The sequence below is a fragment of the Macaca nemestrina genome, chromosome 6, assembly GCF_043159975.1.
Source record: "Macaca nemestrina isolate mMacNem1 chromosome 6, mMacNem.hap1, whole genome shotgun sequence".
Classification (NCBI taxonomy): Eukaryota; Metazoa; Chordata; class Mammalia; order Primates; family Cercopithecidae; genus Macaca; species Macaca nemestrina.
In genome coordinates this window covers 158,728,753-158,755,457 of record NC_092130.1, presented here as the reverse complement: position 1 = coordinate 158,755,457, position 26,705 = coordinate 158,728,753, and the positions used below count along the sequence as shown (strand labels likewise).

Sequence of the window (26,705 nt, the reverse complement as noted above, 5' to 3'; positions counted from 1 at the left end):
GGTCAAGAAATGAGTGAACAGAGAAGCAATACGTTATGGCAGAGTGACAAATAGATGTTATAAAGTCCAATTCTAGGCCAGCCTCTGCTTTACTGGAGTTCGTAAACTCACTCAAGTTAGGTAGGTTTTCTAGGCCATGGTTTCATCCGCAGTGTACAATGAAAGGTCACTCACTCTAATTTCCATGCCACTGTTTAGGTGCTATGACTCTATGAAATATTGATTTAACTTCTTGTATATACTAAATTATTTCTAGTAGCTTTAAGGAATAAGAAGTTCAAGACAAAGAGCCAGACTCTAAATAGCTTATTTATTTGAAATGACTTGAATAAACACACAAAAATCCTAAATGAAAATTATGAGAGCATAAAATCAAGTCGTGAAATGTGTGCTCCAGAATCCATGCACTATTCTTTTTTTTTTTTTTTTTTTTTTTTTCTTTTGAGACGGAGTCTCGCTCTGTCGCCCAGGCTGGAGTGCGGTGGCGCAATCTCCACTCACTGCAAGCTCCGCCTCCTGGGTTCACGCCATTCTCCTGCCTCAGCCTCCCGTGTGGCTGGGACTACAGGCGCCCGCCACCACGCCCGGCTAATTTTTGTATTTTTAGTAGAGACGGGGTTTCACCGTGTTAGCCAGGATGGTCTCGATCTCCTGACCTCGTGATCCGCCCGTCTCAGCCTCCCAAAGTGCTGGGATTACAGGCGTGAGCCACCGCGCCCGGTCCCATGCACTATTCTATTCCCCAAAATTATATACTTACATATGTAAATTATATATATATATATAGAAATTGTGTGTGTGTGTGTGTGTGTGTGTGTGTGTGTGTGTGTGTGTGTGTGCATCACTGCCAAGGGCTATTGGTGCTTGATTTTAAAAGGTGGACAAAATCCAATTCTGGAGTGATGAGTAGAAATGTTATTCGTTTTAAATCTATAAACGATAAAGAGTGCTTAAGTGCTGGGCAACACTAGAACAGCAAAGATATGTGAGACAAAAATTCTGACTTAATGGGGTTACATCATTGCATGTGTACACTTATATGGGTGTAATTGTAATAATATTGATGTTAGATAAACAATATCCTATGTGAAAAAGAAAAAAAACCAGATAATGTTATAATGAGAAAACCTTCCCTGGTTATTTGCTGTAGAGGAGTAAACTTAACATAGATAACATCATTTAATTCTTATAGTAATTCAGTAAGTTTAAGTGCTATCATTACTCCTATTTTACAGATAGCCAAAGTGGCACTAGAAATCTAATAGTTTGTGCAAACTCATATATGAAGAAAATGGTGAAAAAATAATAGAGAGACCTCAACTCCAGAACCATGCAGAATCAAGCTATTTTCCTACAATTACCTCCATTCTTTCCTAAGAAACATAAGTCAAGTATATCCAACTCTTTGTTTATTATATATGCTTAGATACACAGTCCCAACAAACACGATTTTTTCACAACAAAACACATGATTTTATACGCAAATTTAGTCCTGCTTTAATGATTGCTATTCATGTGGATGGGACATCCAGTAAATTAGTTGCACAATACAGAAGGCATTTAAATTAATCTTAAGTGAATCATTTTTCCATTCCCTCTCCCACAAAATTCAATTTTAACACATCACTCAGTGTATTGTTTCAGCCTTCTACATATCTCAGAATCATTTGTTATAGTGGTCTCTAAAACCACCATCTCACTGCATGCCACAATAACCTCTTGTGACTCTGGCCTAGACTGCTACACAACACTTCATGATTAAAGCATTGTGGTGACTTCCTGATTCAAGTGCATTTAAAAACTGAAATATTTAAGATTGATTCAGAGCTCCAAATTATGCATCGTCTCTTTATTCATATACCTTTCACACATGAAAAAGTACATAGAATTTTTTGCTAAAATGTCTGCCTTTTCTTACTCTCTAGGATCCTAAAATGTCACGGAGTCTTCACTATTACACTTCCGAACAATATTGTCTCCCTCTTTCTCTCAATTATGCACAGACTTCCATTTACTTCGCATGGGCCTCTTGCTTTTCTCTCCACCATCTTCTACATCATACATCTGAATGTGTCATAGGCAGCTTCCATAAGGACTGTATTATTATTACCTTAATTGATATTCCAACTAGAATGAAAACAAGGAGTATAGTTGGGGTGGGGGATAGTTGGGCATGAAGTTGGTAAGCAGGCCACATCGAAAGTTCTGTTCTGAGGAGTGATAATTGCAGTGAAAAAGTGGAGTATTGACAGTGAAGATGATAAGAAGATGAACAATTTGAGAACAAGAAGACATAATAGGATCGCCTTTCCAATTTTTCCTATGTACATCTCTTGGCACCTAATCAAGACCTCGAGTGCTGAGAAAGTAAAGACTGTGTATATTACCTGCAGATTTCTTTGTCAGGAGACAGGCAAACACTAAACCTTGCTCAATTTAAGTCTTCTCTCTTCTTGCTATAAAGTTGTGAACACTGGCATTCTTTTTGGCTTCAATGTACCCAATATTGCTAAAGAACAGTATAACACTGGACACTACTCAATCTTCTACTTCTTCTTTTTTTTTTTTTTTTTTTTCTGAGATGGAGTCTCGATGTCTTGCCCAGGCTGGAGTGCAGTGGCCTGATCTCAGCTTACTGCAAACTGCCTCCTGGTTCAAGCAATTCTCCTGCCTCAGCCTCCCAAGTAGCTGGGATTACAGGTGCATGCCACCATGCCAGGTTAATTTTTGTATGTTTAGTAGAGATGGGGTTTCACCATGTTGGCCAGGCTGGTCTCCAGCTCCTAACCTCAGGTGATCCGCCCACCTTGGTCTCCCAAAGTGCTGGGATTACAGGTGTGAGTCACAGCACCCCACCAATCATCCACTTCTTAAGATGCATTGAAAGGAAGGGTTGACATTTCAATATATAAGTTATCGGTTCTTGTCAAAATACTTCATGCCTTCATAGCCAAAAGTATTACCGAACTCTACAAGGTATCCATGACTCGATTATCTTTTTTATTTATTCACACAAAGTACTGTCATTTGCATGAGAAAGAAAAAAATGAAAATATGATATATATCTAGCTTTCAAATGGCTAAAACTCCAAATACATATTAGAGTTCCTGGTTTGCTTGGAGATAAGTGATTTTCATTGTTAAACATTGATATTATTCTCAAAATAAAAGGATGCTAACAAAAACTTCATTAAAGAGGAGACAATTTGCATGTGAACAAGAAAAATTCATTCCAAAAGAAAAAGGGTGGTTTTCTGAAAGTAAAGCAAAGTGTAACAAACTTGCCTTGCTGCCTGTTATTGATTATTTTTGCACCCCTAGGAAATCAAGGGGAAAAATCTCTGATACTTTATTTCCTTCAACTTTGTACAGAACTGAATCATCACTTCCTTTTTTGGTAACTGAAACTCCCAGAGCTACTGTTTTCTTGTGGATCCAAATTCTCAGAGGTTAAATGTCTTTTTATTAAGTATCATCATAGTTGTGTTGCACCATGTAAACAAAACGTTAATTTTGTCCTTGACATCATGGTTGAAAACTAGAAGGAATACTAGTAATACCGGGACAGAAAAAAACAAATATACATATTCAGTGGAATTTCAATTAACCCCTCATCCTCCAATTCATAGTCACATGCCAAAAGTCCCCAAGAATAAAGGACAAACATTATGTATCAGTAGATGAAGTATTATATGTATGAGAAAAATCACATTTGAGGTTAAAAAAGCAATTGGTTATTCAAGCTCCACAGGCAAAAGAAAGGAATACTGCGATAATAAAATGATATGTTGACATATTTTTATGAAAGACACAATAGTATATTTGTATAGATTTTATATCATTTTTGACATAATGAATAATATATTTAACTTGTTCTTTAATACATGGAAATGTGAAAATATTTATGCAAAAAGAACAATGGTTATGGAATCAATAATGATATAATTTGTAGAGATAACTTATAAAAAGTAATCTGGCATTTGTTTTTGACGTGATTTTGTTTACTTTCTTTGTTTGATTTTCTTTCTTTTCTTTCATTGGATTGAGAGTAATGATTACAATTTTGACTCTTTAATCTGGAATCCAGATGGAAGGCAAAGCATTAATTTCTTTATTCAATTTATTATGTAACTTCTATACCTCAAATATACAGGTTTTTAAAAAATCAAATTTAATAATTTCATCATCACAAGGTTACTTTTCTGGAGAACCTAATAGAGATAACACAGGTAAAATCATTTAGTGGAAAAATTGTTTTAAATATGGTATTAATCAACTAAATATTTAGCAAAATTATATGTAATTAAATTTTTTGAAGTTGAGTTTATCTCAAAATTGTAAGATTGTGAAGGCAAAACAGTAAGCTTACATTTCAGTTAACAAATTTAAAATTCAGACTTATACCTATATTATGAGCAAGACAAAGTTCTTTTCCACTTCTGAATGTTGACAGGCAATTTTCCATGGGTATCTAGCAGTTCTACACATATTCGGAAGAGGTATTGATGGCATTTGTTTCAGACTCTCATTTCAAGGATGTGTGCATAGTAAATGGCCTTGGAAGATGGAGATAATATCTCCTTTCCCTTGACAAAGATCAGGCATGTTTGCAAGCAGACCCCTTATAAGATCGTTGGTGTCCTAAACTCAGGGGTCCTTAGCTGTCACACAAAGCTACCCAGCATCGACAGGCTGTTTCACAGCATCCATTTAGCATTAGGAGGGCAAGAAGAACTAACAGAGACATGCAGTTCATGCTGCCTACTACGTCATGAATGAGACAGTCTTTTACGTCTGATTCAGGAGTCTCATGTTTCTAGTAGCATCTCTGAAACTTGTTAATTTGCGAGTAGGATAAAAGGTAAGATCTCAGACACTTCACAATTCTTGATAATTAACATTAAGTTTTTGTCTATAATGTCCCCTATTATTGCAAATACAATATAAGCTGTATATGAAGTCACGTAAACATTTATGTATACATATTTTTGTGTATTTCTTTTTTATATAAGGGGCTATTAACTTTTATATTCATAAAATTCCTCATGTCATCAGTATATAACTAGATCTTATTTCACAAAATTAGCACACTGATGTACCTATCAGGAAATGGAACATTATCAGCCCTCTGGAAAACCCCTTTGTTCACTTCTAGTTACAAATCCCCCATCAAAGATAATGACTGCCTGAACTTAAAACATCATAGATTAATTGTGCTGTCTTTTTACTCTATTATATATAGGTGCAATTATTGAACACGTTAGCTTCAAAGTAACCACTTTGACCGCCACAGCGCCTTCATCCATGCCCAAATCTGATCCCACATGGCAGCAATTAAAGAAAAAAATTATTAGGGTATGTTAGTTCTCTGCTCGGGATCTTTCAATGCTTTTCACCGTTGGGCGCAGTGGCTCATGCCTGTAATCCCAGCACTCTGGGAGGCCTAGGTGGGTGAATTATCTGAGGTCAGGATTTCAAGACCAGCCTGGCCAACATGGTGAAACGCCGTCTCTACTAAAAATATAAAAATTAGGTGAGCGTGGTGGCACATGCCTGTAATCCCAGCTACTTGAGAGGCTGAAGCAGGAGAATAGCTTGAACCCAGGAGGCAGAGGTTGCAGGGAGCTGAAATCGTGCCACTGCACTCCAGCCTGGGCAAAAGAGTGAGACTCCATCTCACAAAAACAAAATAAACAGACAAATAAACAAAACAAAACTCATTGCCTTGGCTTACAAGGCGCCACAAGATCTTCTGAAGGACTCATCTCCTATTTCCCTTATTCCTCACTACACTATCAGTTTTATCATTTCTTCTGCTTTAACTTTTCCTCATAGTACACAGCGTCTCCTGACCTTCCTCTATAGACAGTTATTTGGTTATAAGCCATGTATTTCAGTGGAATGTAAGCACCATGAGAGTTTACACTGATGTTTCTGTGAGGGTATTTTTGTATGAGATTAATACTTGAATTGGTAGAATGAATAGGCAGATGAAGGCCTGAATAGAACAAAAAGGCTGAGAAAGAAAGACCTCTCTGCCTATCTTTGAACCAGGATATTGAATTATTTCCTGCCTTTGGACTCTAACTGAAACACTGATCAGCTCTTTCTGGGTTTTGAGTCTACCAGCATTGGACTGGAATCACATCGGCTCTCCTTGTTCTCAGGCTTTCAGACTTTGAATTAGAGTTAAACCATTGGCTCTCTTGGGTCTCTAGCCTGACAAATCATCCTAAATATCTGGGGAGTTGTTAGCTTAGATAATCATGTGAGCCAATTCCTTAAAATAAATCCATATGTGCTATAGAAAGAATGTTTGTGTCTCCCCCAGAACTGATACGTTGATATCCTAACATGTAACATGATGGTATTAGGAGGTGGGGCCTGTGGTAGGTATAGCTCAATGAACAGGATAAAGGCCTATGTAGAAGAGACCTTGGAGATCTCCCTCATTCCTTCTGCTATGTGAGCACCTAGTGAGAAGACAGTCATCTGTGAACGAAGAAGGGGGATCTCACCTGACACCAAATCTGTCTATGTCTTGATCTTGGCCTTCCCAGCCTCCATTATTATGAGAAATAAATCTCTGTTGCTAGTAAACCACCTAGTCTGTGGTATTTTGCTATTGCAGTCCTCAAAACTAAGACTGTCATGTATCCTGTTGGTTCTTTTTCTATGAAGAATTCTGACTAATTCGGGAAGTGAAGATGACAAATCCAAAGTTTAGTATTAGCAACTGGGTAGGCAGTGGTTCAATTTATTTTGTGGTCTAGAAAGACAGAGAAAAAGGAATTGAAAGACAAAAATTCCATCTGAGATATCTCAGGTTTTAGAAGGTTATAAGGCATACAGATGATTGATTTTTCTTTTTTTCCCTTTTCTATTTTAAAACTTTGAAAAGAAAAATGTGTTGCCATTGTTTTCTGCTCTGTCCTATGTGATTTTGCAGTAATAAAGTTAATCGTCATCACAACCAGACAAATGGGATTTAATTGTTTTCCTGATTTTAAAGATGAGAACATAAATATTGAAATGTCTTGGTCAGACAAGGTCAACCACATTAGAAAATGGCAGTGTTAGAATCCGAGCCACGCTTTCTTTAATGCCAAAGTGTAGCATTTAAACAATAAGGTACATTATTTCTTTTCCTTGAGTTTTTCAATTTTTAAAAAACCTCTTCTGTAAATTTTTTCTTTTCTTCCTTTTCTTTTTCTTTTTTTTTTTTCTGGGACGGAGTCTTGCTCTGTTGCCCAGGCTGGAGTGCAATGGTGCGATCTCAGCTCACTGCAAACTCAGCCTCCCGGGATCAAGTGATTCTCCTGCCTCAGCCTCCCGAGTAGCTGGGATTACGGCGCGTGCCATCACTCCCGGCTGATTTTTTTTTTTGAGACAGAGTCTCGCTTTGTCGCCAAGCTGGAGTGCAGTGGCAGGATCTCTGCTCACTGCAACCTCAGCCTCCCCGGTAGCTGGGATTACATGGGTGCGCCACTACGGCCAGCCAATTTTTTTGTATATTTAGTGGAGAAGGGGTTTCACCGTGTTAACCAGGATGGTCTAAAAGTGCTGAACTCAGTGATCCGCCCAACTCGGCTTCCCAAAGTGCTGGGATTAAAGGCGTGAGCCACCATGCCTGGCCTTGCTTATTTTTTGAAAAACAGCTTACTTCCTGAGGTCTGTGCATGACCCGGCCATCTCATTCTACTGCTTAATGTTGTTGTTGTTTTAACCTCTAACCTCCTTTTGAATGAGTTACACATTTTATTGCACATAATCAGGAGCAAAAATAAACACAATTTAATTGTCTTTTGTTTCCTGGCATGTGTTTTTCGGGAGTAGGTTCTTCAGTGCCTTTTTCCTCTTTATGTTGCTTTCCTTCTTCCTTTTCTTACATTTATTTATTAATTTATTTCAGCTAATATATGGATCCCATACTCTTAATCTTCTTAAATTTATCTTCCCCGGGTCTGATCTTCTCATGGGTGAGGATCTCTGTATGTATGGAGGCATCTTTTATTTTTTCCTCCTTATCACTCTGGGCCATAAAGCTCTGCTTCTTTCAGAACATGTGCATGAGAGATTTATACAGCTCTTCAGCTAAGGTTACTAAGATGCGGCCCAGTGATGCCACCAGTTATAATTCTATTACTGCATTATTACTCTTTAAATTAAAAAGAACGAGTAGAAAAAACAAAACAAACAAACAAACAAAAGGCAAAATAATTGCATTTCAGAGGATGTCTGTTCCTGTGTAAGGTGCACCTGTCCTTGCTTCAAGGGGAGTGGGCTACTTTTTTTTTAAGTTTTTATATTTTCAAGATTTGGGGTTTGATAAAACCATATATATATATATATATATATATATATATTTAACTTTGAGTTCCGGGATACATGTGCTAAACGTGCAGGTTTGTTACATAGGTATACATATACCGTGGTGGTTTGCTGCACCTATCAAGCTGTCATCTAGGTTTTAAGCCCCACATGTATTAGGCATTTGTCCTAATGCTCTCCCTCCCCTTGCCCGCTACCCCCCGACAGGCCCCGGTGTGTGATGTTCCCCTCCCTGTGTCCATTTGTTCTCATTGTTCAACTCCCACTTATGAGTGAGAACATGTGGTGTTTGGTTTTCTGTTCCTTTGCTAGTTTGGTGAGAATGATGGTTTCCAGCTTCATCCATGTCCCTGCAAAGGACATGAACTCTTTCTTTTTTATGGCTGCATAGTATTCCATGGTATATATATGCCACATTTTCTTTACCCAGTCTATCACTGATGGACATTTGGACAACCATATTTTTTGTTGAGTTTTGTTTCTTTAGTGGCTTAGCCATCTCTGCTGGTTTTAGTTAGTTCCAGCTTAGTCAATGGCTCATGTTAGACTGCATTTCTACCACCAACCTCTGCAAGGAAGTACTCTGCATGACTTCTGGCCTAGACCTGAGGTTGCCATGGATTCACACTGAGCAAGTGCGTTCCAGGTATACATCACAGTCTTTCCTCAAGTAGCCTGCATGCCCTGTCTCCACCTTCAGTTTAAGAACACCAGTGAGGTTTTTGAGATATTCTTCCTACTTTCTGCCAAAGTAAAATATCTGATAGAAGGAGAAACCCTGCATTAACTCCCTTGCTTTTTGCTTATTCCAAAATTATGCTCTGTCTGGCTGACACATTGTGAAATTTAAGGGGAAAATTCAACCTTTTCCTCATTTCACTTTCATTGTATTTTTTTTTTAATCTATTGTGTATTTCATTCATTTTTTTTGTGGGGGTGGGGCGGATTCTACAAACTGCTTTAATATTGTCCTATTTTTCTAATATTCACATCAACTTTTTATGTAAAACATACCAATGCTTTTAATAAAGCTTACATAGGAGTAAACTATTATAGACCTGAATATATATAAGTACATATTTATTAATCTACATTAAAACAATGAATTTTATTCTGCGGAGATGCCAAGTTGCTCCTGGGTGCTAAGTGAAGCACTTAGGGAAATGTGTTCAGTCTTTGAGGTTATAGGAACATTAGATTATATCAAAGGAAACCTGGAGCCATCAGTTAAGTGGCCCTTCTGTCCTGTAGATACATAAAAACTAATGTTCTCTGCTATGCGGCTCACTTTCTGCTATTAGATATTATGAGGCACTAACAAAAAGCTACTGCCAGCATCATATCTTTCTTTGGTTTGAGATAAAAAGAATGGCCAGAACTGTATACAAGTCATGAAAGGCCCTGGTGTACATTTTTCAAAGTAGTGCAGATTGTGTTGAAATTATCAGTTTAACTTGCATATAAAAAACTAATATACACTTTGAGTAAAATATAAAAAGTGGTAAACATCTAGAAAAGTTTGTTTTACTATAGCAATTTCTTGTTCTATTCTATTTGAGTATTTGCTCTATATATTTGATATATTTCCAGAATGCATCCTATTCACAAAGTTGGCAAGTACTCTATCAGTGAATACAGCTGCCGAGTCTCTCCTCTATTCAGCTTCATTTGTACCTCCACTCCAGCCACTTGCAGAAATGGCAGATGCATCAAAAAGACTGGTTACAGGCCTTGCAACCTCCAAGCAGCTAATTACTAAGATCTTAAGTAAATGACCATTGCTCTTTATCTCATCTCCAATGCCATATAAAAAGGCTGTTAAACAGGTTGCCTCATGTTCCCTACACATTTATTCATTCCCGCGTTAAAATATGTCTTATGGGAAAAAACAAAATTCACTAAAGAATGAAGAAGCGAACATGTGTTAAAAGAGGGACTTCTGGCTAATTTTACAAAGAAGGATAAAAATTCTCAAAATATGTGTGGGGTGGATTGCGGGGGTATTGCATATTCATAGCATGCCACAGAAATCATTTTAAGTCTATCAAAAACAACTATATTGTGCTTTTTCAAATAAGAACATATAAAAGATGAGCTATAAGAAGGGAGAAGGATGCTAAAATAAATAAGTGAAAGAGAAAAATGGCTGGACACAGTGGCTCATGCCTGTAATCCCAGCACTTTGAGGGGCCAAGAGGTCAGGATTTCGAGACTAGTCTGGCCAACATGGTGAAACCTGGTCTCTACAAAAATACAAAAATTAGCTGGGCATGTTGACTCGTGCCTGTAATCCCTGCTACTCTGGAGGCTGAGGCAGGAGAATAACTTGACCCTGGGAGGTGGAGGTTGCAGTGTGCTAAGACTGTGTCATTGCACTCCAGCCTGGACAACAAGAGTGGAACTTTGTTTCGAAGAAAAAAAAAAAAAAAAAAAGAGAAAAAGTAGGTGAAAAGAAGTAATTAAATGGGATGGAAAGAACAGGTCAGGAGGAAGAGTCTGAAATCCAGGATTCCAGGATGACTTTACCATATTTGAACCACAGAACATTAACCAAAATCTTATTTTTCTTCCCCTCAGTAGTTTGAAGTTGAGCAATATCCAGGTCTTCTACATCACACTCTGAAATTGTAAATTATTTCTTGTCCTTTCAGATAAGGGATTATGCAAAAGAACCCCAGAACCAGTACAATTTAGAAGATTTGAGGTTGCGCTCATGTGTTTGTAGGGTATGCCATCATCATACCATAGCCTAAGGCTGTAGTATTGGACTCTCTGGAAGCAGCTCTGAATGAGATAGGATGGAGATAACTGAAGATACAGGCAGCCATTATGTGTCTGAATATTGGTTTACTAGCAGAGCTAGATGTGTAGGAGCACATCCTTACTTGACAAATGTCTGACAGAATGACCTGGCATCATTACTGTTTTAAATATGTAATATGCTATCTCAACTGGGACATTTTATGAAAGCTATAGGTTGTGACCTACTGTTCATTACACTTAGTTTCTGAGGTGCCAAAGATTGATGTGCGAGCCAAAGTGCATTATTGTTCTTCACTGGATCTTTGCATTTATTAGTCTGATGCTAATGGGATTCACTCTTGAGTTGGATTGATGTTCAAGGTTAGAACCACAGATGAGCTCCTGATCTTGAGCAGAAATGATTTGCCCATTGCCAATTAGAAGAGGAAAAGGGTAAGGTGGAGGTTGAACTTGGAGTTAATAGGAATAATAGATGCTGAGGGTGCAAGATGAAACTCAGTAAGATAATGCACTCTATTCATAGATTGACACATTTACATAGTGAAGAGACTTTTTACATAGTGAAGAGACATTTTATCATTGTCATCCAAAGAAAATGTAATCCTATGAGAAAAAGTCCAGCTAGCTTTTTTTCTTTTTTGTTACCTGCTTACAGGATGTAAACTGATTTCTAACACACATAGGTATCACTTTCTACACTTAAAACACTTCTTCTATTTCACACAAATGACAAAAAATGTCCTTCAATTATTTTGACACACAATCTCTCAAGATACATATCCTTTTATATCAACTATAAATACAAATTTAATATTATGATAAAACAGAAAGAACAGGAATAAAAGAAAGCAGTATTTTTTAAAACTATAGCTGTTCCTCTAAGATATTCTCACACTAAAGAATTTTTTCCCACTTCTTCTCTCCCACTGAGAAGTACAATCTTCAAAACTTAGTCCAGGCATTAGTGTTTACCAATGAGGAATATTTTGCACAAGAATAATCTGATGCTACTTTTCATTTGTCAGGTATGTTTTCTAAATTGTATTCTAGTAAGACAGAAGTATGCACATTTGCACATCATTATTCCTATAAATATTTGCTGAGTGTTGTCTCTCTGTAAAGAGCTACAGTGGGATAGACTTAAGATACATGAGACATAATTTTTGTCTTCAAATTGTTCACATTTTGTAGAGTTAATAACTTGTGCATAAATGACTAGAATGTTAAGTTGCTAAGTGACAAGTGACAAAAACTTTTAACCTATAAAATCTTCCTCTCGGGAAACTGAAGAATATAAACTTCCAACTAAAGGAACAAAGATTGTCATGAACAAAGTTGTATAAAAAATAAATTAAATGTAGGATAATAAAGGCAGTGTATTAAGGTGAGAAGGGTTAGGGTTTCTTAGGTGACAGACTGTCTTGATTTTGTGACTTGTGTGATGGTAGCAAGTTATGTAACACCTCTGAGTTTCCATATCTTCATCTGTAAAGTAGACATAGCTGACCCAACCACATGGAATTGTTGTGAGGGTGAAATGCAATGGTGTGTGCGAGTTGCTAGTCAGTGTTGAACTGGACCTACTGTTACGCTATACAAATGATACTTACAATTTTTATGGTTACGCTTAATATTGTCATAATTGCAAGAAATGAGAAACATCTCAGCAGAGGTACAAAATGGGCAAGCTCTGGGCAAAATGATCTTAGTGAGTTTATTTCAAAGGATGCTTGAAAGTGATCTGTGGAAAATAAAATTGACAAAAAGTGCGTGTTGAAATGGAAATTAACAGGTCTTTGAATGTTAAGACAAAGATAGCGGATATGCTCTTTTATCTATCTATCCCTGGCCCTTAGCATGCCTGGTGCTTTTCAGAGCTCCAGCTTTACGTGTTTAATCGTTTTTGTTTCATTCGAATTAAATTTTCTCATAGATATAGAAAACCAGCAGGCAATAAAATATATATGCTGAGCTGTGATTTAGCAACAGTGTGTAGGATGAATTACAGAAAGCAAAAGTAGGGCATAATTATAATCACGAAGACTAATTATCAATATAAACTTTTGCCAGAACAATTGTAAAGATATGGAGAGGTGATGCATATGAAAAACACATTAAAAATCCTAAGATTTTGCCAAAATAAGCTGTGTAACAAAACAAAGGGAGAAGAAGTTGAAGAATATGATGAAGTTTAAATTGAGGTTCAAGGTGTTTTGCATTAAGAAAGATGGGAAATTTAAATTTGAGATATGATGAATTTATGGTAGGAAACTGAGATACCATATTTTGCCAGTTGGACTAGACATCACAAAAAGACTCAAAATAAGTAGGCAGAAAGCATTAGTTTAGATCTATTTGAGAAGACCATGGGAAAGAAGGAAAAAGGGAGGAGTTTAAAGAGTCAAGCAAAAAGATTATGGAAAGGCAGTGGGAGACGTAAAAGGGAACCAGAAATCTTAAGAGGAGAAAGTATTCTGAAGAAATACACACACACGCAAAGTCAATTACTTAAAAAGTTAAGAATCACTGGCAGTGCTGGATGATCGTGACTTTTTTCTCTGTTTCAGTAAGGGGGTGATGGACCTTAGAATGCAAGATACGGATGAGGTAGGGAAGTAGAAGCAATAAATGTCAACCATTATTTTAAAAACTTTGCACAGAAGAAGCAAAGTAGGATAAGAGCTTAAAAATAAAGGTTCTGTTTATTTCATTGTTTAGTCATAGGGAAAATGTAGGCATGTTAAAAGAAAATCTGAGTGTAAAAGGAATGAGAGGAGAAATTGAAATAGACGTGGGTTCAAATCCCAGATCCCACTGGACATCTCTGAGGCTTACTAGACATCGTCTGTAAATATAAGATAAACACCTAATATAAAATGTGTTCAGCTATAAGAAGTTTGAGTTAGTGTATATGATTTTTAGAAAATCAATTTATAATATACAATAAAATGTATATTAAATTAGACAGTTTGATGGACATTGACAATTGTACATCCCATGCTAACCATCTCCACAATTAAGATACAGCACATTTCCACCATACACACAAAGTTCTCGCATGCCCTCACCATCTCAACCCCTGAACACAGGCAACCACTGACCGAGGTTTTGTCATTATGTAGAAGATATACGTTTTCTAAATTTTGTATAAGTGACATCCTATGTGTGCATTATTTTGTTTCTGTCTTCTTTATCTCAGCATCTTATTTATTGAAATTTGTTCTTATCATTGAGTACATCAGTGGTTAGTTCCTTATGATTGCTTAGTGTATTTCATTCTAGTATTCAATGTTCATTGAATTTATCCATTTTATCTATTATAACTTTGAGGGAAATTTGGGGTTTTTCCAGTTTGGGACTAATATTAAAGCTGCAACGAACATTCATGTACGACTCTATGTATAGATATGCATAACTGTTAGTTTCTATATAAACATTTTAAAAATCACTATCTCTGAGAAAACTAGGAAATCAAACATCTGGAATTCAGCATTGGCTACCACTTACAGATGAAATATACTTTTACAATTAATTAGACACAACTGTCACAGTTTGCAAAATGCATCTTCACCAATTAGTTACATAGTTAGGCTCTGCAGACTTAATTGTTTATCTCTGTCTATAGTCCTAACCCAACTTGGCTCCATAGTTGCTGGGATAAGATAGATTGATTTTAGCTATTGGTGTCAGTATTCTACTTCCCGCATGCCTGTATAAAAATGCTCTTAGAGTTTTAGAACTGGAATGGCAACATTTATTTCCTGAGTGATTAAATGGCTCCACTCCTACCATTCTGGGTCACCTTGTTCCTTGTTGAGAGAGAGCGATATCCCGAATGTGGCTCTTTTCTCTCAAGTTGGCACACTGTGAATAGGCAAATGTCAGTTGCAAGAAACTCTTTTTAGGTAGAATGGAAGTATTTTTCTTTTTTTCTTTTCTTTTTTTTTTTTGAGACGGAGTCTCGCTCTGCCGCCCAGGCTGGAGTGCAGTGGCCGGATCTCAGCTCACTGCAAGCTCCGCCTCCCGGGTTCACGCCATTCTCCTGCCTCAGCCTCCCGAGTAGCTGGGACTACAGGCGCCCGCCACCTCGCCCGGCTAGTTTTTTGTATTTTTTTAGTAGAGACGGGGTTTCACGGTGTTCACCAGGATGGTCTCGATCTCCTGACCTCGTGATCCGCCCGTCTCGGCCTCCCAAAGTGCTGGGATTACAGGCTTGAGCCACCGCGCCCGGCCGAATGGAAGTATTTTTCTTTCTGCGACATGAACCTGAAGGAAGTATTCTCAGATTATCCAGACCTAAGGAAGGATACATTCATCTATAGCTCCCTCTCAATTTATAGAAATGTTTGGTGGGTCGAGAGACCTACCTAAGTATTTAATCTGGCCCAAGGTAAGGAAATACTGCAACCTCAGATCTAATAGCTGAGGGGAGCTGGGTTGTTTTGAAAGGCACTGTAATGTGTCTCCTTTATCTTACACAGCAGTGGGCATGATTAGGAAGCAAAAAACTATGGAAAGGAGAACTTAAGCTCTTCCTTACAAAAATTTAAAACGTGTATCTCCATGGAGAGCCTGCAAAGTCTTTATAGGATATATTGCCTTTGGGAACTTCTTTTCTTATACTACTATTTCAATCTCCTCACCTCCCTCTCTGTCTCTACTTCTAATTAGATAGATAATAGATACAGGTATAGGTAAACATAGATATATAGATGGAAGGCCTTGATTGGAAGTGCGACAACCTCTTTCCACTGTTGAGTGGAAGTACCTGCTTGAGGGATGTACCAGTTTAGTCAGGAGGAGGAAATGAGGGGAGTCTTATGGAGGAAAAAAATAAAATTTTTGGGAAGTGATTGAGAGCACAGAGAGTTTGAGGAATAGACCTGCAAACAGGGAGCCTTTGCTAGGAACTAGGGCAAATCCATGAAGTGACTTTGCTGTTGTGTTTACATTATTTGTCTTTTTCTGTTAGATACTTGCCACGGTTATATTAACCATCCACAATCTTAAGATGTTGCTGTTTTGGGATGCCTAGTTGTATTTCCCCCCGAGAATACAGCAGCCTTGTGCAAGAGGCATTATGCATGACTAGGAGAGGAAAAAATAATGAACTCCTTAAGAATAGGAGGGGAAAACAGGGAATAATTGTTTAGACAACTAATAGTTAATTTCCAGGCTCTTACCAGGTCAGGAAAGGAAAATCCCTAGGTGGGGTTCATACCTGTAGTCAAATACAAGTCAAACCAAAAGACAGGGCCTGATCCAGGTACATTTATTTTTCCCCAAATACTTTCAAAAAAAGAGACCATTGAAGGAGTAGGGGAGTCTCAGGGATTTAGGTTACATATGCTTTTCATCCAACTTGTCTATGCAACTCAGGTCCAGGATTCCTTCTAGCTACACTAACTGAACCAAATTCCAAGGAGCCACTGCCTCACGTTGCCATGTTCCGTGTTTTACACAGATGCTTTAGTTTTGATCAAACATGTTTTGTTTTTGATTATCACACATTCCACTCCAAAACTAAATATTATTTCCCGAAAATAATTTGTCATTTTAGAAACTGATAAAACACTGAAATGGTTTTATCTGTTTGAATACTTTGACGATCATCTCAGACACATAAGCAGAAATTTAACATAAATCATTAAAGATTGATGATACATGAAATTGTTTTTCAGATTCATTGAAATGTTCTTAATTTTTCTTCTATGGGAAATGAGTAGAATTGATTTTGTTATTTAATATTTCTAGAGGTGCTTATTTTTAACTGGTATCTTATAACTAGAAGGTATCTGGGTCTTCAAAAGAATTTCATAGCATACCTTTGATCATTTAACTTGGCAAGTTTGTCTTTGAGAATATGTTGTAGTCAGATAGTTGAGAATGATCATTAGTGAACTCTCATATCCATTCATCTATTTCAAGTTGTACTTTGCCCTAAATCCAATTCAGAAGTCTGTGGGAAAATTGTAGCACTTCTGACATTTTAGAAACTAGTTAAAAGGGATTTAATTCAGCCTTTCTGAGGAACTGAAGATAAAACTTAGATTCGTATCTGTAATTCAACCCAAATGACAAATTTTTCAGTTACAAATTTTAATCTAGTTTTTAACTACCTCATGAAATTTTTAACAGTAAGTTCTAAATACAATAATAATACAAAAATCTAATTGTCAGAACATGTGCAATTTCTCTATTATGAATTTATTTACAAGTCAATTTGTATATGAAAGAAACAATTTCAGGTGGATAAGTAAAATGGTTAAATTTTTTTGTATTATACACATCTATACATAATTATGTGTACATATGCATGATTAAACTTATACCCTTGTTCATGGTGAACAGTCAAAATAAAGTATGCTAGTATTCACCTAATCAGGTTATTTTAATTCAACATAAAATATAGTTCAGTAGTTATCTAACTAGTTAATTTCATTTTTTCGATTATTCTTATCCACAAGTAAGGCTTTTAGGTAGGTATGAAATGGGATAATGGCTGAAGATGAGGAATAACCATTTATCAAGTAGCCGTATTAACAATGATGCAGTTTGCACAGGGAAAACAAGAAGGAATAAATAAGCAAATGGGAAAAGAATTACAGAGAACATTATCCAAGATGCTTCACTTCACATAATATTTTGTCTCATTATGAGAGTCTGCACCTAATTTTCCACCAGTTTACCAAGCTGGCATGACCATCATGATCTTGTACCATCTTCAGATTCCATGAATGGAAAGATGAAGAGTTCTACCCATCACTTCTAATAGGCAAAGATAGCACACATGCACACTGATTTGGAAGAACGACAAGGATAGAGATGGTGAGAGTTCTGCTTGAGCTATGGGCTATTACCTTGTGGTAAACCTGACTTAATAGTCCATGACATGGACTTCACTGACAGGGCTCCTTCAGGTAATCCCACAGTACTTCCACTTCTTAATACAATATTTTCTAGGATAGGGGGTGGGGTGTAGTTGGGGGATCCATCAGGTGAGTTGAGAAGAGGAATGTGATAGGAACTTTTGTCACTGTTGGAAAGTGTGTGGGTGGTGACATTGAATAGATTCACTCAGGGAGACAAGTTAGCTATATCTTTGATCTTTTTATAAGCAGCTGAGTAGAAAGAAATTGAGCAGCAGGAAAGGAGGGACAGGATACTAGAAAGTGTCTTTTCTTCCTCTCTGTTCTTACAATGTCCTAATTCTTCAGCCTAGAGCTTTAAATATTTTTGTAACTACTTTCTTGGGGAACTGTCATCTTAACAGCAATTTTGTATGTATTGAGCTCCTAAAGCTATGGATGCTTTATAAAGCTACAATGTAAATTTATTTCTCTCCATAATCCCTGTCACTTTCCCTGTCTCCACATTAAAAGCAAGAGATGTAACATTTCATTATTAATTACAGCAACAGCAAGTTGGCTGTCAGAGTCAAACCTCCACACACTTCCCCCACCAAGCTGCTGAGCTTCCAGCCATTTACTCATTAAGCTTATGATGATGATGGAGTTTTTAAAACCTGCTGTTTGTAATGGACAGTAGACCTTAAAAATCTGTCATAAATTGCTCAGTTGAGGAAATCAAATGGCAAAGAGAGTGAACCAGTGTAAGAGCAAACAAATTGTGCCATAAAAGAAAGTAGTGTCTTTAACTAAGCTTTTATTTTTACAAAGAATGTGAAGGCAACTCGGAGACTGTAAGTGGATGCTGTAAGACTGTTTAACTGAGAGCAGTTATTCACATTAAAGAAGTTGAACACATAAGAAAAAAAAAAGAAAGAAAGAAAAAGAAAATCAAATCAAACAAAAACAAAGGAACAAAAGCACCTTAGAGTGTTTTCGTTTTTCAAATGATATGGCACTGCTGAGTAAAAATGACTAGATCCATTTGTAAGTGTATTTTTTTCTTAACATTTTAAAACCAGACTACATAAGATAAGAGCATATTTCAAGGTGAATACCAATCAAGTTAAGGATCTAAGCATATAATGGATTTTTCTCTCATATTTCATAAGAGATTTTTCAAAACGCACATTAATTCTGATATTTTTATTCATTTATTCAAGAAATATTAATGAGGACTGTTAAAGTCAAAATAGAAATGTGAAGAGGAACCTCTAAATTTAACATTTAATTTAGAAAGAAATAATTCGCCTGATAAAGGGCTAATATCCAGAACCTACAAAGAAATCAAACAAATTTATAAGAAAAAAACAAACAACTCCATCAAAAAGTGGGCAAAGGATAGGAACAGACATTTCTCAAAAGAAGACCTGCATACAGCCAACAGACACATGAAAAAAATGCTCATCACTGGCCATCAGAGAAATGCAAATCAAAACCACAATGAGATACCATCTCACACCAGTTAGAATGGCAATCATTAAAAAGTCAGGAAACAACAGGTGCTGGGGAGGATGTGGAGAAATAGGAACACTTTTACACTGTTGGTGGGATTGTAAACTAGTTCAACCATTATGGAAAACAGTATGGCGATTCCTCAAGGATCTAGAACTAGATGTACCATATGACCCAGCCATCCCATTACTGGGTATATACCCAAAGGATTATAAATCATGCTGCTATAAAGACACATGCACACGTATGTTCATTGCGGCACTATTCACAATAGCAAAGACTTGGAATCAACCCAAATGTCCATCAGTGACAGACTGGATTAAGAAAATGTGGCACATATACACCATGGTACTATGCAGCCATAAAAACGGATGAATTTGTGTCCTTTGTAGGGACATGGATGCAGCTGGAAACCATCATTCTCAGCAAACTAGCGCAAGAACAGAAAACCAAACACTGCATGTTCTCACTCATAGGTGGGAACTGAACAATGAGATCACTTGGACTCGGGAAGGGGAACATCACACACCGGGGCCTAATATGGGGAGGGGGGAGCGGGAAGGGATTGCATTGGGAGTTATACCTGATGTAAATGACGAGTTGATGGGTGCTGACGAGTTGATGGGTGCAGCACATCAACATGGCACAAGTATACATATGTAACAAACCTGAACGTTGTGCACATGTACCCTAGAACTTAAAGTATAATAATAAAAAAAAAGGTAAAAGAAAAAAGAAATAATTTATTAAGCAAACAACTCTGTGAAACCATTATTTAAAAAAAAAAAAAAAAAGAAAGAAATAATTCTCAAATCAGGGCATATATTCAGACCAGGTTGCCTTCAGCATGTCGGAAGAATGAAGAGAGGGCTGGAGTTTTTACTAAAAAGAGAAATTTTAATTATTGCTCTTTGAGAAAGTTCGGTGGCACTGGTAAGGTTCTGAGAAGCTGGAACGTCTGACTGGTGACTGATGGTGGTGGGTAAAGTAAGTCTTAGATTTGCAGCAGGTTGGTTTGGCAACTGTCAGATAAAACGGTTGTCAGGTTAGAGCAGGCAGTTTCAGCAGCCAGACGTGCAGTGAATTACATTTTGGGGGAGCAACGTTTTGTGTCCTGAGTCCTTTTTGCCCCTGCCCTCTTGACTCTGTTTTCACTGGGTATGACAAGAATGACCCAATTCAAATAATCAGCTTTCACTGTACCTACTATGGTCTAGTTGTTTTCCCAGACACCTTGGAATTCAAGAATAAACTAAACAGAAGAAAATCTACTGAAAAAGAAAGTAGCAAATAAGTCATAGGTATAATGGATAGGTAAGTTATATTGCAGATTTGAAAGAAAGATGTGATGAAAAATAAGAGAAGTAGAGCAGGAAAAAAGAAATTAAGAGGGTAGGCATAGTGGAAGGACAGGAGGCAAATGCAGGCTCAACCAGAAGGTAAGAGGTCAACAAACATTTTGGAAGGTAGGAGTTGTCAATATGGACAACATGGACATCTAGAGGAAGAGTTCCATGTGGAATGAGGTCACCCTAAATAATTGAACTTGCTGGAAAAAAACACAACTCTCAATTTTACTTCATAGAAGCTCTCATAAATGAGAGCAGATGAGTGTTTACCTGTGTTGTGTCCCCAAATGAAACAGCTCATTCTAACATGGGGCAGTGTGCATCAAAGACAAATCATGCCATCTCGCAATAAGTATATCCGCCAAGAACCTTTTGGAGGCCTATATTTGGCACTAAAAACACCATTATAAAGAAGAACTTGTATGCCTAATTGTACCCATGCTTTGGTAAATCCTGAATTACATATACATTATAATCAACCACATACAAAAGTCTAATATGTGCATTTACTCTGTGATTCTGTTTTATTCATATTAATAGAAGCATGGGTCTACCACTGTGGTGTCATATTAATCAATTATTTTGAGTTTTAAATCCCAGGGACCCACTTTACCTGAGTATTGTAGCTCTAAAGTTGTAAAGAAAAAATAATGCTGATACCATAATCAGACAGACATAAACAGAAGTGGGAAGAAGTCTGCTATTGTGATGAAGCCTATATCATTTAAGACCTGAAACCTTGACCAAGCAGAATAAATAAATGAATAAATAAATAAATAAATAAAATGATTCTGGAATTGTAAGCAAGGGAAGATGAAATGATCAGTAGCAAAAAACCAAACATGAGCTGACATCATGAAAAAAATAGCAAATTCATGAATTATTCTAAAACCGAAGCATTTGTTAGTCTTAAGTGTGAATCTCTCTTCTATGAAACTCTTTAATCTGGCCTAATAGCATGATTTACAAAGCACAGTTTCTATTTCTAAGAGCCTCTTACAACTCAAAACTTGCCTTACAAATTTTCTCAGAAGTAATCTTGACAGCAAACACATATTGTTTGAACTTTGTTTTTCATATTTTGTACATTAGTTGCCATTCACGTTTTAGTAGTAAATTCTACATGGTCCCAGGTGTGTGACTGTGCATGCAAGTTATATCAGAACAGGCCTTCCCAGCTTTGTCTTATAGTTATAATATGTAAAATATTGATGTAATTCTGCATCTTCCTAAAGATTGAGTCGTTTGGGATTGATAGTTGCTCTCTCTCTGGATGCTGCTGTAGGACATTTACTAAGTATACTACTGGGTCTTTCTCAGTGATTAATGACGACTAGATTCGTTGGCTTTCGCTTTTATTGTAAGTTCCGCTTTAACATTTCTGATTCTAATTGTGAGAAATAACCCTGTACATGCATGTATTACAAGTCAGGGAAGATCCTCTCGATCCATCCCATCAATTTTCCAGGAGCAACTGGCATAATTTAAATCTTCATCTAACTATTCTCCCTCAATTGTAATTGGTGCCACCTATTTTTAAAGTAGCCTATTCTTGTAACATTAACGTTATTTTGGTAATTTATTGCGACCCCATTGCCAAAAACAGGCACATGGGCGCCATAAATAAAGCAGTCTGATAATTGCTTAAACAAAACTGGGCCCCACGGACCAGCAATAAACTGTCATTAAGGTTAGGCCAGAGAAACACCTGCACTTTCTCTGGATAACCTCTTTTATTTTTCTGTATACACTACTGCTTATTTCAGAAAATGACAGTTTTGAAAGATATCAGCAATTTGTGGAAACAAAGAATGAGAAAAACATGGTCTTGGAGGTATAATTTACTTTTACATTTTGAATTAAAAAAATAGAAAAAGATATGTTGATGAAAAAAATTACCACATGAAAACCACAACAGTTCCACTGTAGAGCTAGAGCTATTTCACATTTTAAAAGCTTGCTCCCTTTGTGGTAACTTTTATTTGTTATTTAAATTCAAGTTAATTTTCCCTGACTTGTGATACTAAAAAATAGTACTCATGGTCTTTTACTGTTTTCATGCACAGTTCAAATAATGTATTTTAGTGTTGCAGCTTGGCTCAGCAATTGTAAAGATTTAGGTTCTGAAGGTTGTTCATCAATCAAGTGGCCTATGTACCTCATTTGCAATGTGAAAGTATTAGAAATATGAAAGAATTGTGTTTATCTTATAATACTAAATAAAGAAAGAATAAAATTATACTTAAAATCAATTCAGAACACACAAGGAGGTATCACTTAAATGTCTTTTTCAATGTCAGTGAAATTTTCAGTTGCTTTTCTTTCTTAAAATTTGCTCCCAAAGTGGCCATAATAATTGATATTTTATAAAGCTGAGGAAAAAACAAAATGAATGTCTTCCCTTTATAATCAAAAGGTTATTTAAATTCATTCCTCTTGAATGTGATGGAAGTATTTTCTAAATTATGTTAATTTTAACACATCAAACGCATGTTTGAATACGAATAAGATCAAACCGGTCTTGAGTCATATCTGCAAGATCTTAATTTTAACATCATAGAGACAAAGATTTTAATCTTTTGTTTTGCTGTGAAATTTCTCTCTCTAATTATGGACATGACACGTTTTATCTTATTCAGTTTCAATTATATATATATAATTTGAATATATGTATATATATACATACATATATACACACACACACACATATGTATGTTGGACTCATCTATGTACATGAAGATGCTAGCTTTGAATGAAATACTATCAATTAGAAACTGTTGTTCATGATTAATATAAATTTAATTATAAACCGAAATCCTTTAAGACAAAACAGGGAACCAGGTACTCTTATAAGTTTTCTCCCAATAAATACTTTGATGTTTTGGAAAAATTTAGTACCATATATTTTTCCCCAAATATTACCTTTCTTCATTAAAAATAATAGTAATAATTCTGGAGAGTTATTTACACTGTGATTTATTAATTCAATCCCTATGATTTAACATGGTGATGAAAATGGTCTTTATATTTAAAATGTGCATGTTATATTGCCAGTTTTTACTGAGCACATACATTGTCGGCTGATACACACTACTTTGTAGGTGAGTGTTTAGTGAAGAAAGCCATTGTTCCATTGGCAAATTACCACCATTAGTTGAAGGAGCCCACAGGTTTAAATTGCAGGAGGTTTGCAGGAAGCATGTGCGCTGGCAGAGCTGTGTGGTAAGGCATCTGCAATAACCGTGTACATTATGCTTCCATTTAGCTGGTGTCATCACTCTGTCACTTTCATCTATTCCATAATTTGCACAAAAAGAAAGCACACCACAACAACTCTTTAAATTCCAAAAATGTAGGGTAAACTGTCAGTTTCTCTTCTATAAAGTTGTTTGTCTCAGGATTTTACTTGGCGTACAATTTCTCAATAGATGTATCCTTCCTTCCCAAATGCAAAGGAAATTCCATTGATCAATAGGGGTTGCGGTACTTATCAACATCACAGCAGAGACAGCTTAATTCCTTAAATTAGCATTTGGCTCAAATCAGCAAATGTTTTCTGAGAAATTACTATTTATACATTTAAAAGTATCCAACTTCCCTATCTGCCTCCTATCAGCTCAAAATATAAGCCACAGCCATGTGGCTGCATCTTAATCACGTTGGAGCTGGAGAGCCATCAGTTGAAAGCCTGTCTCAGTTCATAGATAGGAGAGATTGTAATATTTTAACATTTCCTCCTGCCAAGTTGCTAAGCAATAAAACTATCTTGGCACTTTCCTGCCAGTTCATCATGAAGAACTACTTTAGTTTAGCTTAGTCTCTTGATGAAACAAATGGAAGGCAGCTGCACCAAAACGGCCTTTCAGAACCATGTTGCCAAACAAATCCCAGGAACTTTCACCCCTTTGCATAGCTAATTTAGATAGCTTGAAGCAGAGAAATCCCACGTTTCAGTATCACCATAGAAAATCAAGTCTTAAATATGTGTGATTAAAAATTATACAAACAATAGCTCATTATAATTTTTGCAGTGTTATCGTCCCATATTACCTTTCTCCAAGGTATACCTAAGTGTGGCTATTTCCAAGCTAAAAAAGGGCACATTTTTCATACCATAAGGTTAACTTAAGTCTGACATAATAGACAAACTATTGGCTAAATTTGAAATGTATTTCTGCTTAATTTTTATTTCGCTTTTGAGAGTTTTGATTACATAAATTATGCCAAAAGAATGCCACACAATAACTTTAAACAAGAGTGAAATTTATACATTTTAAAATGTATAAAGTAAAAAGAGAAGTAAGTTTCCTTTCACATGCATCCAATCCTGTATTTTTGTATGGGTTTTTTCAGAACTGCCTCTGTGCATGTGCGTGTGCGTGTGTGTATTTGTGGGTGCACATGCATAAACTAAGAATTTTAGTCTATAAACTTACAGCAAAAATTGATACATTTCTTTATTACTGTTAGTTTTTATTAAAATTGAATCATATCCTGAGCCTCCAACTTGCCACTATATGAACTAAGTTCTTCCCAACTCAGGAATCAGAAAATCCCAAGAACCTTTATCACAGCAGAATGTTCTGGGAGAGTACAGGGCACACAAGTCACTGAGGCAATGGACCTGGGCAAACTCACACCATGGTGTGAAGTGGACATCTGCCTTCTAGTGTTACACAGACTACACCTTCTGCTTCAGAGAGTTTGCAGGTGATCTTCTCTCAGTCTGCCCTCCTCACATTTCAGGTCCTTCACTGAGCGAACTCCTGCTCACCATTATCCTCAGCGTGAAATCACAAAGCTTCCTTATGTAGACCTTCTTTATCAACTCAAATTCAATTAAAACCTTTCCTCCTAGTGGACAAGGCACTTTTTAATGTATCCATTATCATACTTCTCACATTTGTTTTTGCCAACTCTCTTCTTCCTAAACTATGGTATCCATAAGGGTAGGACACAGTGCTGGACATTTATTCATTAATTGGACAGATACTCACTGAACATCTACTATGGTGAATTGATTGCTGGATGCTGAGAATAAAACTTCTATTTGAATGGCATGATTCTCTCTCACTGTCCCTACCTTTGAGACAGATGTGAATAAAAAAGCTACACATCATTACTTAATTAGAATGACAGATGGTATAATATCTATAGGAGTAGATGGACCAAATTAGTCTGGTGAGAGAGGCGAGTGTTTCAGGGAATTCTCTGGAAAAATCTGTATGTAGGTTGAGAACTGAGAAGTAAACACAACTTCATTAGGAGGGAAGAGCGTCCTTAGTTCTTTAGTGAGATTGGAAGGTATGTGCAGTAAAAGACTTACAGAGGAGGAGGTGGTGGACACACATTCTGAAAAAAGAAGTATTCTAAGGCCAGGCTGGCCAGCAGGGTTTTTATATTACTGAATCTTTTGGGATTTTTTCCATGGGAATACTGTGAAGCCATAAGCAAGGCAGCAATATGAGTAGATCTGCAATTAGAAGATGATGGTGGACTTAGCCAAGATGGTGAAAACAAACAGAATGGAATTGAAAGATATTTTGGAGTTAGAAATAGGAGAATTTAGTGATTCACTGAATGTGGGTCTGAGGCAAAGAAGATAAAAGTTTAAAAATATAAGAAGAAAAGCAATAGTTAACACTTATAATGCACTTGCTGGGTACTAATCATTATTTAAGTTTCTCACATGTATTAGTATATTTAATTTGCACAATAACCATAAGAAGTAGGTGTCATTAATACTCAAACATCATAGATGAGGAAAGTAAATCAAAGGGTTAATAAATAACTTGCCCAAAGTCATACGGCCATAGGGTGGTTTGGCTCCAGAATCTATTACTTACACATTACTCCTGGGCTTTTGGAATGAGAAACTGAGGATGGTGTTGCCATAAAC

General features: G+C 36.6%; 1 protein-coding gene across 6 annotated transcripts in view; it reads right to left on the bottom strand.

The window, feature by feature from the left end:
- LOC105472967 (cadherin 12) overlaps positions 1 to 26,705 on the bottom strand; it is a 1,136,463-nt gene that overhangs the window by 385,445 nt on the left and 724,313 nt on the right. The gene's annotated exons all lie outside the window — the stretch shown is intronic.